Genomic DNA, 14,368 nt, shown 5'->3' with positions numbered 1-14,368 from the left:
TCTTGATCTCAGGGTCGTGAGGTCAAGCCTCGTGTTGGGCTCCATGCTGGGCATGGAGTTGAATTAAAAGGAAATGTTTTTAAACCTACTTGTATATTATTTGACCTTTCCAATGCTTATAGGTTTTTCTTTATATCACTTCTCCCATGCCCTAGGTGAAATAGAAAGTCCTCTGAAATGTGTGTGTGTGTGTGTGTGTGTGTGTGTGTGTGTGTTTTAATCTTCGTGATCCTCTTATTTGTTAAGTGTGTAAAACCCATACAGAAATATTAGTGTAACCAGGGAAAACCTTATCAAGCAAATAATATAAGTTCGATATCTCACGGATATGTAAGGAGTGGAAATCTGCTGTTCTTCTGGTAGATCACAGAAAATGACAGTGTTGTGAGAAACTTACAGGTCAGGAATAATATTTTTACTGGGAAATAATAAGACCTCACTCCTGGAACATTAATTACAGTTTCTTAGATAATAAATATCCTTAAGTGAATAGGTAAAACTTTTTTTAAATCATAGCAAGACTACTTTCAAAACTGAAAACCTACATATATGCCAGACACTGTTAAGTAACAGCATCTGGTTAGAGATTTAGAAAGCTTGATTTCCTTTTGTCAAGGTGGGGCCGCCTTGCAGAATAATAAAATAATTTATTTCATGACACCCACAGAAATAAGTCTAGAGTTTAGGGCTTAATAAATTTAACCTTGCATGATTTCATTTTCTGTACGTTCACTTTTTGCTGTTTTGATTATGAGGATGATCTGTTTTCTGTGTTATGCAGTAAAGTATGGAATTCAGAAGAATACTCTTTTAAAAGTATAATAAGATGTTTCACTAATAATTAGATCATAACAATAAAAGTCAAACATTTCCTCTCAAAAGTGAAACTGTTACTCAAAATCTCTGTTCTTGATAACCCCTAGTCCAGGTGGGAGGCCTATGTTAATTAAAAATTTGATGTTTCATGTCTCTGAATGATCACTACAATTAAAAATACAGATAAAAAAATAAAGTCACATAAGAAAAATTTGAAAATGAGATGTCATCTAGACCACCAAGCAATCCACAAAGACAGTTAATAATCAGTTTCCTGGAGATCAGAAACCAGTATGGTTCATAGAAAATTAAGAAACTTTGTTTTACATTGTCAATAATGGTTGAATTTGTATCCTGAAATCTAGAGCACAAACTGTCCACTACCTTGTTCTAGAAGGACATTCTGACAAATTTATATTTAAAAAGTGAGAGAGAAAAACTTTTTTTACTGCAACATTTAGTGATTTGCCCATAATTCAGATCCTTACTAACACAGTATTAACTAAAGGTGGAGTTACTATTAAACTAATAAAGCATAAGCTACAGCTTTTACAGAATGGGCTCTTAACAATGTGTTCCCATATTCATCTAATTTGCAAAACTTTCAAATGTAAGTTAATTTATTTGCAATAGATAAAAACTATTGTCTTTTTCTACTCTGACCTCTCTCTTTATCAATCATCCTCATAGCCTCCTTATAGAGGCTATAGGACACTTCAGGGACCAGGTTTAAAGTGATGTTGAGTAGGAGATAAATTTGATTTTAAATAGGGTGAGTCTCTATTTCCTCTTATACAAGAGTGAAGATAATAATCTTTTCATTATTATGTTATCATTCATTTGATGAAATAACATATAAAAATACATATATATGTTAAAATTATATGTTTTTATATGTACTATTCATATTATATATATATATTTATATTTACATTGCATAATTGATTATTGTTATATATTTCTTTACAAACAGTGAACAAGATTACAAAATTACAAGTATTACCACAAATAATTATATTTCTAAAACAATAATATACTATTCATTTACATGTGTCATGAATTATAAAATGATGGCTGATTTGCCTCAGCTTCAGAATTGGTTTTAAGGAGCCAAAATGGCCAAAAAAATCAAACCATGGCTCACCTAATATTTCTTAATATCAAGCATTATTACACTTGATATTGCTGTGGTTTTCTTACCCCTGCAAATTAACACCATGATTTAGGCATTCTTTTAGATTATATTAGTTGCTACTTCCACAGACTCAAAATGGAGGCTGAAGTATTTGAAAACTAATACTGAGTACTAAAAATACTGTTTGAAAACTTGAGGATTTTTTTTTTTCAAAATGGGTCAGCAAACACAATTCACCTTTTAGTACAAATGAGTGTTGGAACTGTTCCCACTTGAGTGACATTAGCATTATCTTTGACTGTGATGATAATTAGATCTGTGTTCTATCCTGAGGTCCTACATCTGGTAAATTATTTTCTTGACTGAGTTAGATTCCAGTGTCAGCAAGGACAACAGAAGGCATCTCATGCCTCAGGGCATCTCATCTGGCCACTTCTCTTTGACCTGTGAACTCCTACACAGTAGTGTCTTATACTTTCACCAAGCTGCCCAACTGTGTTTTAGATCCATTTTTGACCTTTACTAAGTCGTTGAATATGAATAAGAAGTTAACAGGGTCTCTTATATTCATAGATATGCAACCAGTTCATTGCATAAGTGACTGAGATCATTTACACAGTGCTCATTAAACTATATTTGAGAATATCTCACTGGTTTAGGTCGAGAAGGGATATATTTAAATATGATTATGAAGAGTAAATAAAATTATAGAAATTTAATCTAACTCTACATTCATATACATAGACTATCCACAGAAAATATAAGGTTTGCTATGGCTCCTCTATACCTCCAGGAGTTTGCCAATATTATAGTGAGATACAGGGGAATTGATTATTTATCCATGGTCTTGGCAACATCCTTGGGAAGGACAAATAACCAGTTCCTCTGGATCTCACTGTAATATTGATAGATGTTTATTTTATATTTTTAATGGACAATGAGTGGAGGATATCTTTCCATATATTATCTATCTATCTATCTATCTATCTATCTATCTATCTATCTACCTATCTACCTATCTATCCATCCATCCTTCTATGAATAAAATACAGTTTCCAGAATTCCTCAACAGGCTTTCAACACAATAATTTGTTCATAGATATGCCATGATCAGTAAAATATGAACAAAGAATTCACTTAACACAGTTTTGGAAACATGACAAAAGAAAGGGTTTTGTTGTGTGTGTGTTTTTTTAGTGTTTTTTAAATTTATTTTTGAGAGACAGAGAGATACAGTGCAAGCAGGGGAGGGTCAGAGAGAGAGGGAGACACAGAATCTGAAGCAGGCTCCAGGCTCTGAGCTGTCAGCACAAAGCCTGACGTGGGGCTCAAACCCACAGACCGTGAGATCATGACCTAAGCCGAAGCCAGACGCTTAACCGACTGAGTCACCCAGGCACCCCAGAAAGGGTTTTGTTGATTCATGATTTAGTTCTAATAAGTGGTTGATTGGGACAGGTTGCAAACTAGCCAAGTAGATAGACGGAGTCTCTCTACCTTCTACTAAGTTCTTTGTTGTCCTTGTACTTTTAATGGACAATCACAAGCAATTTCTCCTTGAACGTATTGTGCAAGCTAGATAATAATTTCTCTAGTCTAGTCCACCTGGATATCACCTTTTATTCTCTTAGAAATAGACAAAAAAGCACCATTTTTATTAAAATCCTCACTAAGGTTCACCAGAACAAGTCTACCATGATATAATGCCTATGATGTAGTAGAATCTAAGTTTGTCTAATAGTACAGAAGAAATATGGGCCTTATATGCCAACTGGACGAAGACCTAGGCACTTGACAATCACTAAACATCCATGTGTATTAAATTGACCTAAGAAAGAGTCAAGGTCATGAGTAACTTTTGACTGGCCAATAATAGCCCTACCCAATAGTAGTATCTCCACAGCTTATATAATAATAATAATAATGTCTTTGGGGCCCAAAGCACAACCCAAGATTGGAAAAAACTTGGAATAACAAGATGTTTAACCAAGATGCATGATGGGACATACAAATGAAAATACTATACTGGGCACATAACCTATATGGTTCCTCTAGTCCACCACAAGGGTATACAATGATCAAGTTCTCTGAATTAATCTTTCTCTCACAGACATATAATAAGATCCTGCTCCATACATAGACATTTATAAAATGTCTTCTGACATAAGGCTGTAAGTTTATAGTGAATATATATCTATAACAACTAGGATTCTGATATAATTGCATTACTTTCTTCCTCCCAGCCAATATCACAGATTGATAGAGTCTGAGGCCCTCGCATACCTGCTAGGAATAAAATATAGCCCTACCAGCTACTTATAGCACATAACAATTGATTGCTGTCCTTCTATAACACAAGCAAGATAGGAAAAATATCTCATAAAAGTCAATAACCCTGATGAAATTATTGACATAAGAGGACAGGATATATCCTACCTGATGACTCTCAATATAATCTCCCTACATTGAAGATTTCTGATATGTTCGAATATCCATAAGTTGATTTACTTTAACTTAGTCTACTTGTCATTTACATCATAAAGTAGCATCTATTTTCTCTAAAAAATAGATAATTCAAGTAGATATTCTAAAGATAAATGAAATTTGCATTATGAGATGCTAAAAATCTAAACCTCTGTGAGAGGCAAATTACAGACCTTAAGCCTCCTTGTTACAGAAGAAAATTCTCTCAGTAGAGTTAACCATAGCTTGTGATATATTTGCCCCAGAATGACCATGCTACCCTGCAGCAGAGAATGAGAACCATTATATCAAAAGAGAGGGATTATAACAGCTGTTCTGTGACTTCTGGGATAATCAGATAAGCTGCTCCCACTTAACTCTAGGGGACAAAGGGATGTAATGTCCTAAAATTAAACTGAAAGGAATCTTAATATCAGGCCTGTCATCTTAGACATAAAACCCACTTTGTCATATGTGATCTTCTTCTGGGGGCAGGGAGAGGAACAAGGGACAAGTTGCATAAAGTTACACTATTGAAATCTGTATTAAAATAAAAACAAAGGAAAAAAATTCAAAATACACAGTATAATTCTTGAATCCAAGATGCTATTGATTATAAGATACAAGCAGACTACCAAGATACCAAAGCAAAACCAATATGCTTCTTAAAGGCAATCAACTATGGAAGCCAGAATGGCTGTGGCTTGCTGGAAATCTGTGGTTGGTTATAATATTAAATTAAAACTTGTGTTCCGCATGTCCCTTCTGCATTCATGAAGACAGAAAAGTGAACTGGTGTCTTTTCCTGAAACAGAATCCTGAATATAATGAAAAAAGGGACTCATTTCACCTGACATTACAGGCCTGACTTTTCTGAAGGAATCTGTTACTATATTCTAGTTTGGACATCTTATATAAATCGCAACTGACATATATAAAAAGCATGACACTGAAACTATTTAAGAAAGAATATACTATTCAATAAATGATACGTATTCAATTTCAAATATTTGGAGAAAAAAGTAGCTCCTTATACATACAAATTAGATATTTACTATTGATATAAATAGGAATGAACATTATAAAACAAAAATATATGACTTTTTATATTCTCTTATAGAATAAGGTATATACAAATTCATTTTACTGTTTCCTGTATTTTTCATTCTATGTTGGATAAAACAAATGTTTCAAGAAAAGTAGCAAAATCAGTCACCCTTCAGACTTCTATAGCCGAATACAAAAGAATACTTTTCCCTTAATCAAATAAAGAGAAGAATGTAGGAGTATATAAGAAGTCTTTTAACTTTCTATCTCTGTATAAAAAAATGCTTCATAGTATTTATACATCTGCAGAGGTGGTGTCTCTGAGTAATTCCTAAGCAAAAACTAATGAGTGTTGAATTAACTGTCAGATGGAGATCATACTGATTACTTCATATAACCAAAACTATCAGACTGAAGTTTTTAAAGCTGAAAATAATATAATTATATAGTTATCTACTGAAAACTATTCAAAACTTATTTTACATTTCAATCAGTTATCTAGTTTGAGGAAATCTTTCATTGTTCTTTCATAACAATTTTTAACCTAAAAAAACTGTATTATGTAAAAAAATGAGAAGACTAACTCACGTGAATGGGTCTCTGGATTACAGTCTGTTGCTTTGTAGAGTGGTCAGGATCCCGATACCTTTGCTCCTTATTTTTCCTAAATATATTTTTCTAATTACATACTGTGGTCACTCCAATAGTTGGACCATTTTAATTTTTATAATAAAAACACTTTTATAATTAAATAATTTCTAACGAAAGTAAAAAAGCAATTGTTTTGTTGATTCATTTTTAATCAAAATGAAATACAAAATACCCCAAAGAAGATAAAAAATATATTCAAAACATTTAATTTTTCACATTTTCTTCTCGTATATCTTTCCTGAGATGAGTTATTGTTTTGACTCTAGAAAGGACGAGAGAAGTCCTTAGTCACCAGGATGTGTCTTCTCTAAACTTGGAGAGTGGCAGCCCGCCTGCACTGTTGCCAAAACCATTACATATCTCAATGAAGGGGCCCTCTTCTTCAAAATCATACAATTACCTGATTTTTTAGATTTTAAGATTTCCTGGTGATTTTTCTTGGAGAAACATCACTGTCTAGACTCTATACTACCAAAGCCTGGACCTCAGCACAAATTGTCTCCTGAGTCTCTGGCCAGTAATTAAATTCCATGAAGTTTAAATAAAGTATATAAGGTAAGAAAAGGCTTCAATAATTAAGCTAAACTGTGTTACAGTACATTTTGAAAATAACAACTGATCTCACTGTTTACCTATAGAAACCTCAGACTTCCACTTTTAGTAAAATATAGGCAAAGTGGCTGTTGAGAGCTAATACTTCCTGGGTGGTTGCTATGTAAATGATGGTGTCCAAAGCTCCTTATCTGTCCCCCCCAAACACGAGGAGGTGGATACCAGTATTATGCACATTTTATGTAACAGAGATGAAGAATGTCTCCAAGAGAGCACAGCTGGTTACTTATCAGAACCAAGGTAGTGTGGGTGCACCGCAGACACCACGCTCTTACGCAGGGCACTATTGTGCGGATTTTTCAAGGACGACAGTGAAATAATCTCTGTGAAGCCCTGGAAAACTGGGTTGATATATTCTTTTTTTCTCCAATTGTAATGATTAAAACATACAACATTAAATAGTGTTTGTTAATATAGTTGTGTCACTTATGTTACTTACTTCACGTCACAAAATCAGATACTTATTAAAATGTATAATGAATCTAGCTAAATGCCTTTTCAATACAAGTGCTTACCAGAGAAACATTTTGGTTTTTCAACTCACAGGTTCCCTTCAGAATTAGACAATGTGTATTTCCTCAGATAAGAAAAGCTTTGTAATTCTCCACTTCAGTAATTTTCTCCTGAGCTGCAACTATGTCCAGTCTAAGAATAGAATGGTTAGGCCAAATTAGTCATTCTAAGTGTGACTTTTTGTTACTAGATTCTGAAAGGTTTGTAGAACTAACTGAAAAGACAGTAACTAGGAGAATTACCAAATTCTCCATCTGCTATGTTCCTAATGGATTCATACATCCTCCTTCTCCAATCTTCCCTTAAATTCTTTGATTTTTCCATAAATAAGTATACAAGAACTCCTTCCCTTTAAATTGCTTGGGATATTTGTAGACAGGTAAATAATGTCCATACAGTATTATTTATTTTATTGAAATTTTATCACATATTGCAGAAATGTTTCTGGCAAGGCATATTATTTCTGAAACTATTTAGAAGAAAATTGATGTGATGAATCAAATGTAATAAGTGGCTTCACACTTTGTGTGATATAATTATTTCAAATTAGAAGAATTATAAGTTGGGTACATTGGTTTTCAGTTGAGCAAGAATATTCTTTTATTCTTCAATCAAGCAAGTAATATACTATAATTAAATAATGTAATAACATAAATGTCTCAACTTCCAAATAGAGAGGAAGAGAATGTAAAATTTGCCTGCAAGCTAAATGGGCATTCAGATTCCAAGCAAATGTCACATACTACCCGCTGTATGTGTGGTAGAAAACAGCGTCTTGACTCTTGCCCTCTGAGTAGTTTGGATGCAAAGAATGCCACAATTTTGTTACATATTTCCCATCTTTCCATCTTGTCTCTTTGGCTTTTTACTGCAGGAAATCAGGGACTATATCAGTGACAAATAAATGTCATTAAGCCACCTGGTCGATAACTTCTTTTCGGTAGCAGCCCAAATATACTGAAATAATTTACCTTCCTTCTGTCATGCCTTCCCAACAGCATTGTCTTCTTTTTTCTCACCCAAGATAATAAGGAATTTATTTATTTATTTAAGTCTTATTTAAATTCCAGTTAGTTAACATACTGTGTAATATTAGTTTCAGGAGTAGAATTCAGTGATTCATCACTTACATACAACACACAGCAAACAGCATTGTCTTCTTGGGAATTGTTCTTACTAAGAGACCCCAGGTTCCTTTAATATTAAACACTCCCCTTATCAGGTTCATTTATGTATACTAAGTGTTCCTATTACACATGCACCAGGAATGTACTATATTCTAAAGTAAACAAACCCTAAGTTTAATCATTGTAATGACATATAATTCCATACTGTCTTTTTAAGTAATATATGTGGAACATTACATGATTAGGAAAGCTGACTTATACTAAAACCATTTTGGGGAATCTGAAGTGAATGAATGAGAATGTTAGCATGATTAGAAACTCTGGGGGAAATGCTAGAAAACTTCCCTCTATTACACTCTTTTCTACATTCACAACTACTGAAAAACAAGAGTGGCTCCCACTGGATTTCTTTTGATCATATTTTTTCACAAAATGATGATTATAAAAAATATTAGTGGTCCCTATATAGAGCTTAAACATAATTTGTAGACTTTGTTTTTTGTTTTTGTTTTTTTTTGTTGTTGTTCTTTGGAAATAATCTCTCAAATTTCCAACTAAAACTATATCCAAAGTTACTCTGATGAACAGCTTCAATTAGCTTCTGAAATAAAAATTTGTGTATTTGTATAGTGAAGCAAGAGGAAAAAAACTTTGGAGGATCTTATGAAACAATAATGTGCATCAAAAAATAGCTAATAATATCATCAAAAGCAGTTACTTTACATTTACAATAAAACTAGTTTTTTGTATATAATATAGATGTCTTACATTGCTTATGAAATGAACTATGAATTAGATATTTATCTATCTATCTATCTATCTATCTATCTATCTATCTATCTATCATCTATCTACCTATCTATCATCAATCTGCCTATCTATCACCAGAATATGTAAGGTTATAGGAGAGGCCCTGTCTAATCAAAAGTTGATACAGTGATGAATATGCTTTTTCCAACTGACAAGTGGAGCATAAAGGTAATAATGAGGATCAGTGAAAAGAATAGTTTATTTTACTGCCTCGATAATCTGTCGAAGATGTGTAAGATCGTTGTCCCCAATTTTGAATTAAGCCAACCAATACTTTCCATAACTATGCTGGTCAATATTGAGGGTGGCATATCTTCAACATATTCCATGTCTTTTCCAAATAGTCTGTGCATTAACAGCCCTGTACCTACATTACAGTACATCGAAGTCTTCCTCTTCTGTTCCATATGCTTGCCCTCTGTATTTCCACTCACTTGGTTAATGTTTCCTTAGTTATTTAAATAGTGTGCAGCTGTGAACAGACACAACCACAAGAGGAGCTAAAAATACACTTTAATTCAGAGAACAGAAATACATGGAAAAGAAAATAGCAACAATGGTATGTCACAAAATATTCAGATTTGATACTATTCACAGAGCAAATTATTTGTTCAGTTTTGGACAAACTAACTATAATTGGATCTATAGTTAGTTACTCTGGCTTTTTAATTTATGAATTCAAGTTTTAACTGGTAAAGTGGAAAGAAATATATATATTAGCTGAAATTCAATTAAGCCTCTCATTTCAATCAAAAGTAGTCATACACACTTTTTAATGAATAAAAATTTAATGTTTTACATTTGGAGTATCCTCAGTTATGTAAAAAGTTGCATTAACTTGGGAAATTTTCAAAATTCCTAAAGGAGTATAAAAATGCTCTCAATTTTTTTTCACCACAGTGTGTATTACAATACTACTGATTTTCTTCTCTATGCTGTACTTTTCATCCTGTGAGGACTTTCTTAATGTAGCTTTCCTAGTATAGTCGAATACCTCTTTATCAAAAACAATCTCACAGTTTAGATTCCCAATCGGGAATCTGGTTATCATGAATGCCAGAGAGCTTTAAATAAGAATGTGTCTTTTTTCACAGGGTAGAGGACACTCCAAGAAATTGCCTCAATGGCAGACAATTTCCCACTCATAGGGAAAAATAACGTAAAAATTGGAAAAGTAGCTGCCTTGGAAATATTTATCTACGTTTCAAAAAAAATCCAAAGATTTTCTTTGTGAAAGTATGTATTTATTTGAGTGAGGGATTTTTACATGGGCCCACATTCAAATTTCCAAAATGACATTTATACTTTTAAGACATTGAAATTCTTCACCATAAAATGGATAAAATAATGCCTTTCTTAAAAATAAGTTGATAAAATATGACAATGAGTCAAGTCCTTAGCATAGGGTCTATACTATAGTCAATGAGAGGCGGCCTACTATTATGAAATGTCTAAAAAGAGGGGTTTTTCGTTTGTTTTTGTTGGTTTTTTGGTGGGGAGAAAGGTTAAGGAAGAAATGATCCTCTTCTACATAAATGTAATTGTATTTCTTTTCCAATGATTTGAATGGTTCTCATGTAAAAAATAGCTTAACAAACACTTTTATTAATCAGAGAAAATACAAGAGAGAGAAAGAGCAAAAATGAGAGAGAGAAAGGAAAAGAGAAAAAACACAGAGACCAAAATAAAATTCAGTAAGCTACTAATGATAAATGGCCAACAAAAGATCTTGGCTTAGGGATAAGTTCATGGATATTTTCCGAGAAAGACATTTGTTTGCCAAATAATTATGAATTCATTCTCCCCTTGGATTACAAAATTTGTTAATTTTCTGCTTAAAAGAATCAGAATATTAATATAAAATGCATGCTTTGAGGATTAACTATCAAAGTCGCTACTAATTATTGAAATTAATCAATGGCTAAGGGACTATGAAGATTTCTGTTGCCAGAAAACATTAGCTTGAAAAGCATAAACTGCTAAGAAGTTTATGATGACAATTATTTATTAAAGAGTATTTATAATATTGTATAAATTCACTTTTACTTTGATTCAAAAACCTTTTAACATCAAAGTTATTTCATTACCATGAACTATCAGTCCTCTGAATAATTTTTAAAACCTACTGATTTTCTGTTTATTATATATATGTTCTATGCTAATTTCATTAATATTCAAAGTAATACCTAGGCTGTCAAGTCTCTAATATTCAAGGACTAGACAGTATTACTAGATATTAAGCTCATTTCTTGTCTTAGCTAAGAAAAAAATTACTTCTGGAACAACACCTGGTTGATGATTCTTATTTCTGTGCATAAGGAAGTTACCCATTAAAATTTCATTTCTGTTAAACCAAGGTTATTCCATAACTTTATTTATGGTTTTATTGAGATCTCTTAATAGCACCTTATTATGAGACTCTATACTCACAGGATACATACCTACAAACTATGAACATATTTTAATTTTAAACATATTTTTAAACTATGTTCTTGACAACTCAAACTCCATTAAACAAGTTGATCTATTGCAAGGGTTTTGTTTACACAAAAATTCATGAATGCCTCTTTCTAATGTTCTTTAAGTTTAACGTTATTTATTTCAATTTTATGAAAAAAAATTATGTTTCTAGTGTTTTCTTTCCTTTGTATCTTTGGGTTTGAATGGCAAGCACTTAAAGTTGTTTTTTTTCCTTTTGTTTTGTTTTCATTGTATTTTGTCTATAAAGACTTTTAGTATAACCTTAGTTGAAAGGGAATAAGAAACAGCAGGAAAAACAAAACAAATCCCTTATTATATATAAAATAATAGTGATTCTCAAATTTTACTGAGTCACAATCACTTGTAGTACTTATTTAAATACAAATTTTGAAGTCTCAAATAAAGCATTTCTGATTCAGTAGGTATAGTGTGAGGTCCACAGATATACATTTAGAACGAGTTTCTAGGTAATAAAGATATGGTTGATTTAGGGACTGCAATGAAAGAAATACAGATCCCTGTAACTTAACTTACTAGCCCAGGAAAAATTCTATACTCATAGCTCATTAGAGAAAAAGGACATATGAATGTGAATCTAAGGGGAAGTCCAAGTGGAAATAGCAGGTTAACATAGCCCATACTCATCATTCTACGGTCACCAGCCCAAACATACACACACACACAAGCACACACATACACACACACCATAACTATTTAGAAGGTAATATGGAAAACCACGTTTAAATGCTTGACTAGAAAGAATTAAATTGTAGTTCTATTCAGAAAAATGACTAAAAATTTAAAAAATACTTATACAGAAAAGAATGAAAGAACAAAATTGGAAAGCAGGTAAATAAATACATAAAAATTGGAGTTTTTCATGTTCTAAGTACATTATAGAAAAGATGAACACTTACAAGAAAAATCTGAAAGAAGAGATCAGAAGGTTCAAAACAGAAAAGATTTAAAGAAAACATAATGGAAAAAAATGAGCTAGTGGAGCTGAGAGAGTAGTTAGAAATGAAACAAATTTAACAAATGGAATTAAATAGTAAAAACAACAAAAATACAAGGAGTAACCTGAAAGTACTGTGGCATGCTAGCTAGACCTAGTGAAGAATGGACAGAAAATATAAGACTAAAAGAAAGATATGAAAACAGAGGTATAAGACTCAACATAAACAAAACTGGGTTTATAATAAATGTGTTGGGGGAAAAAAGGAATGCCATGCACACAATATATTAGGAAAGGATTAAAAACCCAAATGTGAAAATGAAATTTCAGAATTATTAGAAGAAAATTTATGAGAATAGATTTAGAATCTTGGATATAGATGTTTTTAATCTAGACCCAAAGGAACAAATTACAACAGATTTAGCAATGCTTAAATTAAAACTTCCAAATGTGAAAGTGTAAAAAGTTGCATGTTGTATGAACATGTGAATCAGTTTGAGGCCTCTTCAGTGAGGAAAGATCTAATCTACATATTTCTACATATTTGGGGTTTTTTTGTTTTTTGGAGCAAGAGATCTTGTCTTCTTGTTTCAGTATGGCTATTATGTCTTAATACAATTTACAAATATTTATTCAGGGGCACCTGAGTGGCCCAGTCGGTTAAGCAGCTGACTTTGGCTAAGGTCATGATCTCACAGTCCGTGGGTTCGAGCCCCGCATTGGGCTCTGTACTGACAGCCTGGAGCCTGCTTCAGATTCTGTATCTCCCTGTCTCTCTGCCTCTCCCCTGCTCAATCTCTGTCTCTCTCTCTCTCTCTCTCTAAATAAAATAAAGACATAAAAGAAGTATTTAAAAAAATAAAATAAAATATTTATTCAATATTCCTTTATTTTTGGAGAATTTTTAGGATAATTACACATGAGATCACTCTTGGATCTTTATTGAAAATGCACTACAATGCCACATGCACAGTAAAATTCTGACTGTGTAACATAAAATTCATGATATAAATTTGAAATTTTTATAAGAACTTAGCTAATGTGTACATGGTAATTACCTGTTTGATTGAAGAATTGTATGAAAGTAGCAATTGATAAAAGTTTCCGAAGATTGCTAGCCCTCCTAGAAAGTAGGAAAATACTCTGTCCCTATGAATATTGACAAATTCCTGAACACTCAGTTAGTATAATGACACTTCTCTATCCTAAATATCCAATCTAAAACCTTCATATAAAAAATAAAAATAAATAAAAAATAAAACCTGAAACAATAGCATTTGTATATGTGCCCTACACATGTGGAGGTAATGAACAGACCAGTATAAGACAAAAGTTGTGTCAGTTGAAAGGAAGAAGACGGTTTCTAGTAAGTAGCCCACAGATGACCTTGATGATGATATCTTGCATAATAAATAACATAGATATTTGCTATTCACAGACAGTGGTTATCCTCTCACCTGCCTCAGAGAGAGGCCTAATAGCGCTCCACTCATTTAGTGATTTATTAATGCATATCCACACATAAAACAAAGAGTCAACCCACATACATAAAATGTATTCTGAACACACTGAAAATAATTTTAGCAAATTTGAAAGGTTCCTATTTTATCACTAGTATTTAAGATTTGTCAAAAAAAATTACTCACTTGACCTATTTTCCTGGTATTTACTTTGTTTCATTTATTTAAAACAAAATCCCTCAACCTTGTTCATTCTGTTCATATGTAATACATTTTGTATGTTTATTTGACTGAAATT

The sequence above is a fragment of the Suricata suricatta genome, chromosome 6 (assembly GCF_006229205.1).
Source record: "Suricata suricatta isolate VVHF042 chromosome 6, meerkat_22Aug2017_6uvM2_HiC, whole genome shotgun sequence".
Taxonomy (NCBI): Eukaryota; Metazoa; Chordata; class Mammalia; order Carnivora; family Herpestidae; genus Suricata; species Suricata suricatta.
The sequence above is the reverse complement of the archived record's forward strand: the minus strand, read 5'-3'. Positions refer to the sequence as shown.